General features: G+C 33.7%; 1 pseudogene; it reads right to left on the bottom strand.

The window, feature by feature from the left end:
- Nucleotides 1-3,129: 3,129 nt before the first annotated feature.
- Nucleotides 3,130-4,145, bottom strand: LOC143575856 (tRNA (guanine-N(7)-)-methyltransferase pseudogene; annotated as a pseudogene).
- Between the last annotated feature and the right edge of the window lie 6,773 nt (nucleotides 4,146-10,918).

The following is a 10,918-nucleotide window of genomic DNA, read 5'->3' as shown; positions in this document are numbered from 1 at the left end:
TGATATGATTAGATGATATTATCTCATATTATTGTAATGAGATTTTGAAGTCCATCCCTCGTGAAGTTTATCTTAGTAACACCACGAGGCTGCTAGTACAATGGCCTGTAGCGGAAGCTAAAAAATTGCATGAGAACCTTGTCACTTACTCTTAACAAAAAACTCAAGGAAAATCATTATTTGAAGTCGCGGGCATCACAAGTTACGACTTTTTACCAATTTTCAATGAAATTTACCAAACTTCTTAGCTAATGATTAAACTTCTCTGAGTACTCTGTTGACGTACAACTCTCCTTTAACCTGCCCAACATAGAAGAGGCCAAGATTTTGGATCTAATGTAGGATGATCCTCAGCATCTATGTAGTACAAACAAAACAAGCATCGGCGATCGAGCAGAGCCATTTGGCTTATTGGTTATGGCATCTCAAGATTTAACAAAACAAACTATTGTCTTCTTCCATGTATTCAAAGACAAGTACCAGTTTGTTGTTTTAATGTGTAGTGATCAAAGCAGGTGCATACTTATATGTTTATGTCAATGTTTACTTACTTTAGGTGATTCGCATCTTTGCCTTTATTGTAGTTTAAACTTTGTAGGTCTACCGCAATTCAATGGATTGATAAGACTACATATGGAGCTTATATCCACATGGTACACACGCAAATTTGACCCAAGGGTTCGATTTGGGTTGATATTAACTAAAGTAAAAACATTCATGGGCTGTTTTAGTTACCATGTATACTTTAGAGGGATTGGAAACTTAGAATGGACGCATCAAAAAATAAATATAGAAAGAAGCAGGTCAAAATGGGTTTACTTAAAAGAACAGCGGGTCACGATGATTTCCAAACGAGTAAACAATGTTCAATCAATTCGCGATTTGAGGCGCATTCAATCGAAGACACCGGCTCACCACTGTCTGAGTCAGATACGAAAAAAGAACTCCGGGAGTCAAAGCGATTTTAATCTTCTCGGTGAGGTTGAAAACCTTACTTTTGCTATTTGTGTAATTTATTTTGACTTACAATTTGTTTTCAAAATTAGCCCAGGCTATAGGTGATGACCGTGAGATTTTTGAAATTGGTTTTGTGGAGTAAAAATTGCATAATTTATTTATAATCCCAATGTGTTCCTCTTATGTTAAAAAATTAAAATTCCTTGAATTTTATATTTAATCTATCACTAAAGCTCGAGTTCAGCTCGTGAGTAGTTTTTCAAGGCTATTTATAATTAAAGTATGTATGCATATTTTTCAAATATAATACTATATATAAGACAGAGGTTGCAGAAGGCGCTTGGCACTCTCAGGGCGATCGACCGAAGAATTGTGAGTATTCAGAATAAGAATAAGCCGGGAGTACTCAGGTATAGTAAATTATAAAAAAAAAACTAATTAAATTTTGAGAGATTATATAAATGCCAAATCAATAATCCCATCTAACCATAATCAAAATAAATCAAAATGATAGAATAAGATGTTCAAAACTTCAAACAACAAAGTAATTCAAAAATTAACATTTAATCTTATATAGTCAGCCTAGTGAGCAAAGTTTGCGTATATAGTTGCTAAGGCAGATTTTATATCTAATAGTCTTATCAATTTTCAGTTCAAGCTAAAATTTGCCTATACAAAAACCACTAACATCAAGAAACCATATTCTTGAATGAATAAGAAACGTCACCATTTTGTTGTTAGGTTGTTACCTCACCGGAAAGTGGAATACAGTAAAACCCTAAGTCGTAATCGGAATGAACAACAGATCGGAGTGAAACACAATAATAAAGTGGTTTTGAATCGGTGAAACACGTAGCTAAATCGAACTTCAATAGAAATGAAATTGAATCGCATTTGCTCTCAGTGTCAAAAGAGAAAACGAATAACTGGCAATAGAAAAATGTGTAAAGGTAATTAGGTTTGAAAATAATGACAGACATAGTACATCGTTTAGTTGTTGTACTATATATTGTAAAGATATACTCTTATCTACATATGTATATATATCTAAACTATAAAATGTACATTTAAATTTTTATAAAGTGAACAAATTGATACAGTATGTTATTCTTTGTCAAAGATAGAAATTGTAAACAAACCTAAATGGGAATATATCATATTCAACGGGTCAACATCTAACATTTTGAAAAATCAACTTGCAATTGGCATAGTCAAATCGTTTAAAGCAGATTATAAAACAGTATAGACTTAAAAAGTAAGACAAAGGGGTTAAAACTGACTACTCACATATATATGCATTTGTTTTTCCACGTGCTATAGTTTAATTCATAACTGAAGGAAACTCATAATCGAATAAACTCAACCTTAGATCTTTAGTTTGGGTCGCTCTTAAGCTCAAATCGTTTTGGTTTTTGGAAACAGGACGGTTTTGGTTTTACATATGGGTTTTGTTCTGTCATGGGTCGGTTTTTGGTTTAACATTTGGGGTTAAAAGATTGGGTCCAAAGATAAGGAATCAAAGGCTTAAACTTTTGTTCTAAAAGTTTGTTATCCATTTATTAATAAATTTGAGTCTAAAATTGTTGGTTCAAAATAATGAATTTGGACCATAAATCTAACAAGCATCCAACAAGTTTGGTGCAGTTTGGTTCCCATGATAGTGCAGTCCGGTCCCGATAGGCGTGGTTCGGTTTTGGAGCAATGTAAACCAATATGAACCGTAATTTTTGGTAAAAAAAAACTGAACAGTTGATTATTAGTTGGATTGGTTTTGTAGGCTATTGCAGTTTCGGTTCAGTTAACTAGTTTTCTTGCTCCCACCCGGATCAATGTATATGCTCACCCCTGGATCAATGTATAAGTATTGTGTACCTTCATTTATGAACATCTACATGACTACATATGTTCATTTACATATAAAACAAAAAATTATACATACACACATTGTTAACATCCATACATGTCAGATTTACCTAAACTTTCTTTGATCAACACAATTAGCTGTAACTGATTGCATCAACTAATATAGATAGATGAATCATTTCCATTACAATTTGCCTTATACACACAATTACATGGTTCACATATTTTTACTTTATGCTCTCATTGTAGTCTTGTAGATTAAATTTGCTTAGTTTCAAGACTCTAGTATACATCAGTTCCATACAAAATCAAAATAACCTTGTACGTTTAAAAAATAACAAACAAAATACTTAAGATAATAAATTCAAAACGAAATGTTACACAACTAAAGCACGGTCTTTTCGGTGAAAATGCAAACAGATCGACACCAAAAGTAAAAATCTAAAATCAAAAAAAATAAACTTGCAGCATCCATAAAAAAACTTCAATCTTTGAGTACAACGCGCCTATAAACCGCTTTAAAAGTCTGCCCTCCATTTCTCGACACTTTTTGCCCCTCTTCAGTTGCACAACTCAGCAACTTCACCACCGGATCCGCTTCAAGTTCTTCATCAGTAAGCGATTCAAACATCGGATGATCTTCCAAACAAGATTTCATCCAATCTCCAAGCTCTTCCACATCAGTTATTGTGTATATAATCCCACCAGGTCTAATCGCATACGCGTACTCGTCTAACAAAAACGGGTCGGGAAACAAGAAAAACATCTTCGAAAGCTGTGCTTTTTCAAAGTAATTGGGAATGTATTTCATGGAATTCGTTCTAACAACCGATGCATTCTGGTACTGGCCCGGGTTTGAAACTCGTAAAGCTAGAATACGTTCTTTGACGTATTCCGTAACCTTGTCTCTCAATTCCATTCCGATCATTAGGGTGTCTGGAAAAAGAGTTGCGAGACGGATCAAAAGTCCTCCAAACCCGCACCCGACGTCTGCGAACTCTATCTTTTTGGAATTGAATTGGGAATCGGGTGACGGGAAATAGTGAGGAAAGTGAAGGGAGTAGTCTACATGCTGAGGGGAGGTCGGGACTGGAAAATGAGAATCGCTTAACGGGTTGCTATGAGCTCGGGCTCGGTAAAATCGTTTTCTTGGAAGGCGGGTTGATTTGCTGATGCAGGGGTTTGATTCGTCCCCTGATGGTATTTTTTCCTCCAATTGCATATTTGTAATAGTAGTAAGTTCTGTAATTATATTTTTAAAAGTTATGGTACGTCAATAGGAGTCCTGTCACTTTTAAACCGAAACCCAAAACCCAAAGCATATCTAAGTTGATCTAACTTATATTGGATGGATCACCTTCCAATCATTAACTCGTTATTATTATTTTTTTTTTATTAAAAATAAAACAACTAAAACCAACCCCCAATTACTGACCACCTTCTCCCCCCATCCGTCGCTATCTGGGCAGGGCCGGCCTTGGGGTGAGGCAAGGTGGTCGACGGCCACATGCCTGACACCCGTTAGGCCCGGAAATTTATTTTTTTTTAAATTATATTGTATTTTTATGAAATACAATATGTATATTTAATGTTTAAACCTAATTACATAACCAATAGTTTTGTCTAGTGGCAAAGGGTATTAGTGAATCACAGACTAACAGGGACCATAAACTACTTAACTATGAAGCCTAACACTTAATCAACCAAATTAACTGATTTAATACCCCTGACTTATAACTTTCTGTATTTCGAAATCGTAATTAAACAATAATAATAACTGGATTCAAATGGTTCGAGGGTTTCCTGTTCGACGGACGACTCACAACAAGTGTTGTCTTGTGTTGAGTTGGGCTCATAATAAATGTTTGTTAGTTAAGGCTTCCTATTGGGCTTAAACACATATATTTTTCTTTTATTCTTATATCACTTTTATTTTCTAATTTTTTATATACATTTTTATTTGATTATATTCATTGTTTTCGTTTATATAGTTTAATGGTTTACTTTTCTCAATATAATATTAGCCCTAAGCTCGATTTTGACTCTATGTAACTTTAAAGAGAGATCAAGCTTAGCTGTGAATATATAGTTTTTTAGCCCCTGTGTTACGGGGTTGTTTTTATGGATTTTGTTTTTAATCGTTTTGCTATTTATTTTTTGTAATGATTTGATTTATTTTTTAACGGAGTTTTGTTTCGATTTAATACGAAAATATAAGTTTGTTACGTTCATTATTTTTTTTAACGTTTGGGTCTTTCAATTGAGATGAATAGGTTTATAGTTGGGTTTACAATAAATATTTATTGAGATTTCAAAAACGAGTCAAAAGCTATATTGTTCTCATAGTAAGAATTCACATATGCGGTTGGTTTATTAGGACATATATTCAGTAGGTTTTGGTGGAGTGATGGACCATATTGTAAGGGAACCGTCCGCATCGGCTGTGAAATCCGAAAACATTATAGATATGTCACGTCATATATTACATAAAAGAATATAAACTACAAATTACAAATTCAAGCTCAACCTGCATAATAGATATTTTACATCACGATTTAAGTCTCCAAACACTACTTAAAAAAATAAATGTCACCTACTTAAAAATATTATAAGTTGTAACCAGGATATATATTTTGACTGAGAGGGAACTATATAAAGTTACTTATCACTTAGAAATTAGTATTCGGCTATAATTGTCTGCAAACGAACCAGACAAACACCAACGAGAGCATGCTCGTGTTCCTTCATTTAACTTCAACCAAAGAACACGATTCACGACCATATAATCGAACAATTATATTTTTCATGTTCGTTCATCAAGCAAATGAATGAACATAAACAGAAGGCGTTCATGAACATAAATGAACAAAATTGAACGTGTTCATGGACGAACACAATTTTTCTCATGTTTGTTTGCTTATTAAATAAATGAACGTAAACGAACTTCAGCAAAACAGGTCTACAATCACAACCTTAAGCAAAGTTAACCGGATAAGCAACACCACAACATACCGGTCTAACATTTTGCTAAAAACTCACAATGATTTAACATGTACAAACTAGTAGTTGACCCGTCCGGTTGACGAGAATGCCAACTTAGGAATGTAATGAGTACATTAACTTAATAACAAATGCGACAATTTGATTACCTTCCAATACATTTATGATAATACATCATAAAAGAATAATCAAAATAAGCAGAAAAAAAATCATTTATGGTGAGAAAAGATTAATGAAACGGCTCTTGAATCAATCAACTTTCAATTTGTAATTAAACTTTATTTAATCCCCTAAATACCCCAAGATGCAAAACAAATATGCAGCCAATAAATGAAATTCTTTGCTCTTCTAAGCCCCCATTATTTAGCAATCCAAACCTCCCATTTCATATATTTGATGATCAAATCGATCAAATACGAAGCAACATAATCCATGGCAGAAGTGACCCAACAACTGGTCGACCATAATTTGTCTTTTTTGGTGAGTTGTGACCAAAAAAAGTCAACTTTCAACAAAAGGTCAATTTGACCCAAAGAAATTCAGATTTGGCAAGCGATTCAAAGTTCAAACCTGATCGAAAGAATTCCAGTATATAGACATTCATTAACTCCCAAATTACTCTTGTTGGCATGAAACTTCAGTTCTCTCACATCATTTCTGGATTTCTGCTTATCATTCCTGGTGACCGAATTGCTCAATAAGTTGGTGATGACAATTTGAATCATTTGACTGTTAAAATCCTTATCAATTTGAATCATTGGACGGCTTTGACTGTTAAAAGGATTACCAAGTCATCATTGATAATGTAAATAACAGGTTCATCAATCTCGCAAACTATGTGGTGTCTAACATTCACAACCTGCTGACATTCAAGATTAAAATTTAATAAGTTAGAAATGAAGTAGAATACATAAAATGTAACTTATACATTACTATATTATAATACCTTTAAAGGACGCTCAGTAATAAACTCCTATTGCCAGCAGAAATGTATGACAACAAAAGTGTTTCTACACACAAATGCATACTTTCTTGCTAAAAGAGATCTAAAGAGCCAGAAAACACAACCATTGCACTGTTTCCAGCTTGCAATATAAAAGACAAAGAATAATAAGAGAGATAGTTAAGCAATATTGAGTTCAAATCATATATGAATGAGCACCTGAACTGAAACTAATGAAATGGAAGATCTAGAAACAAATGATGGAGATGACAACTTGGACTTAAAGTTAGCAGAAGATGCTGATGCAGAAGTAAGGAGAACCTTTAAAACCTACAACATGAGTTAGATATTACAACAATCATATACGTAAGGCTATAATTGAACCGAACCGAGCAACATCCTGTTCATGTTCGTCTATCAAGCTTTTATTGGACAAGGGAACGGTTCACGAACACCTAACAGAGTATATAACATGGTAAACGACACCATGATCATTATTATTAAATACAATTTAGACTTTTTATATATGTATTTCTTTACTTTTGTTTCATAACTACTCGTTATTTGGACTAAATGCAGCAGATCTCACCCATCCCAAACGGCCACTTATTACCTACAAATTTATTAGTTCCGTTTAGTAAAAGTCTTTGCATATCATAAAGGTTCAAAATCCACTTGGAAATGCACATAAAACTATTTATTTGGTATGATGCAAACAAAAGTCAAAATATTAAGAAGGTCAACAATCCATACATGATATCAACTTCATTGCCATAGTAACGTAACTATAAACTAAGGCGTAGAGAACTTAAGTTTCATGCTTTTAAATTGTGAAATATGAAGCATAAATAAACTAGTAAGAGTGCCCGCGCGTTGCGGCGGGAACGCGACGGGGATTCAGTCAATAGGGGTTTGGTACGATATGGTACCGGCATTTGGTATTGCTAAATCTGTAGTCGATCTAGTTTATGATAAAAAAAAGGGTATGCAACAAATATGGTATTAAAAAAGAAGCTTGTAAAACAAAATAAATTCTTCAGCCCATTTGGCATTTGGTAAATATTAAGATTTAATATGTCTGCACTATAATAATTGGAAGAGTAAATCAAACTAATCTGCAACTTATTTTTAAGATAAAAATCTAACCAAAACAGAACTATATATGAATACACGCCCATGGCATGGCCATATATTGGCGATTTAAACCGGTGCCGGTTATGCTTTGGCTCTTTGCCTCAATAATGTGATTGAAAGTAATAAGAATGCAAAACTTAATCCGCTATTGTTTGTTTAGTTAATGCCAAAAAAATGTTTACATTAGCTTGAGATGAAGGTAAAAATGGAGATGTTGCATCTCTTAAATCAATCATGGAAATGTGACATTAGTAGTGCAAATCAACCTGAACAAACGATTAAACATGGGCGATTAAATGAAACAGCCTATATTGTGCGTGCTCATTTATATACATTTGTTAATAGTATAAATAAATGGTTCATGAACGTGAACAAACATAACATATTAAGAAAATAAAAGTGTTTTTGAGTCGAGTGAATTTGTTGCATGGGCTACATGAAATATGCATACTCCAAAGAAAAAAAAGTGTATTACAAGTCAAGCAAACTGGTCAAACGAGCCGAATCAAGTATAGGCATTTAGAAATTTATCAAGGTTATATATATATTTTATATTGTACCAGCGAGCTTCGCGGCGGGTATGTAGTTTCAAAAGTAATTTAGTTCACTATAACTATAACTTTTAAGCGAAGATAAGATAGTTAAGTGTAAGTTTGCGTTCAGGTCGTGTGCGGACTCGCTTAAGGTATTCGCGTTCATCTCCGATTGGACCCCTGCAAGGCGACCCATTTAGCACCCCCAACTAAGCACATCAAAGAAAAACTCTACTGTCAAACGTGTCGTTTTCGGGTTAGCTCGTGAACGCACGGTTCCTTTTATACATCAGCATATATTGAACATAACAATAAGATATTTTATATGTCTATAACTTATTATGTTATATTTAGTGAAATTATAACATTAATCATGAATGAAATTCTAAAAACTATTATACCAAGTTTTTCGAGCTCAAACTTCTCTTTTTTGTGGTCCTATTCAAAGTGATACCTGCATGATAACATACTATTTCAAAGGTAGATGTCAAATTACCTAAATACCCTTAGGTTTAAAGAATCTCTATATTACCTGATTTGAGGATCATCTAGCTCATATTCACCTTTTCTAGCTGATAACCTGACCCGTTCCACCTAAATAACAAGCTTAGATTCCATTATGCCCCAACTCAATGAGCCCGAACTGAACAGCCCGATGACCGATAGTTCTATCCGAGTGACACCCACTTGTTCTCACTTGCCCAATTTCTTAAAGTCACATGCATAATTCAGAACAGTCACAAAACATTTAATCAAAACTTAAATGGAAGAATCAAGAAAAGTAAATAAGTTATCATTTTACTTTGAGTTGCTCCATCTCTTCTTTTGTAGGACAAGATTTGAGAATATTTCCTACTTGATCAGCTTCTAAAATGCCCAAATTACTTCCAATCTTTAAAAGGCCACCAAAATTCAAAACAAATTGATTGACCATTTTACCCCTCTCAACACCATTCTCAAAAACAAAACTATGATATTTGATAACCTCCATTAAGGCGATGGCATCATTGAATTGCAACTGGGAATGTGCACAAATACCCCAACTACAACACTACAATTGCCATATAAGAAGCATTTAACCGGTACGAGTTTATATTAGTAATTGTTGACCTCTAAAAAGTCAAAAATGGCCAAAAAGAAAAGTTTGGCCAAGAAACGACAAATTTATTTGAAAATAGATCTGTCAAAGTCAACTCTGACCAACTAATCCATACTGATCAGTAGCATTTCAAATTTCTTTAATTCGAAAATTCATATGAAATCAATTAGCAAAAACATTGGTGGTAAGTGGCACACGTACAAATAGTACTTTACCTCCTAACTTAGCTCCACAATATCAGCCAGCTCATTCAAGTGGTGCTCTAATAACCGAAGACGATATTAAAGTAAAGAAGCCCTGTGTATGCAAAGATAAAAAAGTATTAATCGGACAGTTAGCAAGATTCAATATAACCAGTTCGGTTCGGCTTTAAAACCAGGTTAAAACTGGTTCGGTTCGGATTTAAAACCAGGTTAAAACTGGCTCGGGTTTGACCAGTGTCAAAGTATAGGGTTATGAACTGGTAACAAGCCTATGGTTTGTTTCGGTTTATGTTTTTTCGGGGTTGCTTGTTTTGTTTCAGCCCAGTTTCAATTTTTTTTAGTTTTTGGAGTCATATTTTTAGTTTCAGTTTATTTGATTTTTTGTTTTGGTTTTGTATTGGTTTTTCTAGTTTCGTATTGGTTTGATTCAATTTGATTTATTTGACTTTTGGTTTCCATTCAATGTTGTTTAGGTTTGGTTTCAGTTTTTTGGACTCAGTTCGATTTCGCGCTCGGTTATATTTGGTTTCAATTTTCAGAAACTGATAATAAATGGAAAAAGAGAAACGTTTGCCGTTTACCTCGTTAGGGACATTAATATCTACTTTGTACTTCATCAAAGTGTACAGAAGGTAAAACTATCCTAACGTGGCAGTAGTGTGTAAAGGGTGCAAGTTCCCTGTTCAATAAGGCAACAAAAATAAGTCTAAAATTTTCCCTCCATTCCATGAATCATTTATGTAAGAAGCGAGTACTGCTTACTTTGTGAAGAATCAAAGCAATCCAAGAAACATTATATATTTAGTAGTGTAAAACTTAAAGGAATGATAAAAAAAAGTTCTATAACAGATATGAGAATATTTGATGATTTAAGCATTGAAATCATAAACATCAGTTGACTAAAGAGCTTCAATCCAATGTGAAACACCAAAATAAAGTGTTTATCTTGAAATAAACAAACAATTTGAAGTGGGTGATACACCAATTAGTTGAGACATCACATCAAACAGGTAGAAGGCATGGCACAAAACAATCCTAAATTCCTACCGATTTGGGAAATAGGTGAAGTACATATTACACCATGTGACTAAATAAAGAATTTTCAAATTTGTCCTAAAACCGTGAGTTAGAAAAGCAAAAAAAATGGTAATTTTGAAGCAACTCGGTTTGTTATCGTACACGGTTT

Source organism: Bidens hawaiensis, unplaced genomic scaffold, assembly GCF_021521415.1.
Source record: "Bidens hawaiensis isolate Kalapana, Puna unplaced genomic scaffold, B.hawaiensis_p1.1 tig00027764_1, whole genome shotgun sequence".
NCBI classification, from domain to species: domain Eukaryota; kingdom Viridiplantae; phylum Streptophyta; class Magnoliopsida; order Asterales; family Asteraceae; genus Bidens; species Bidens hawaiensis.
The sequence above is the reverse complement of the archived record's forward strand: the minus strand, read 5'-3'. Positions and strand labels throughout refer to the sequence as shown.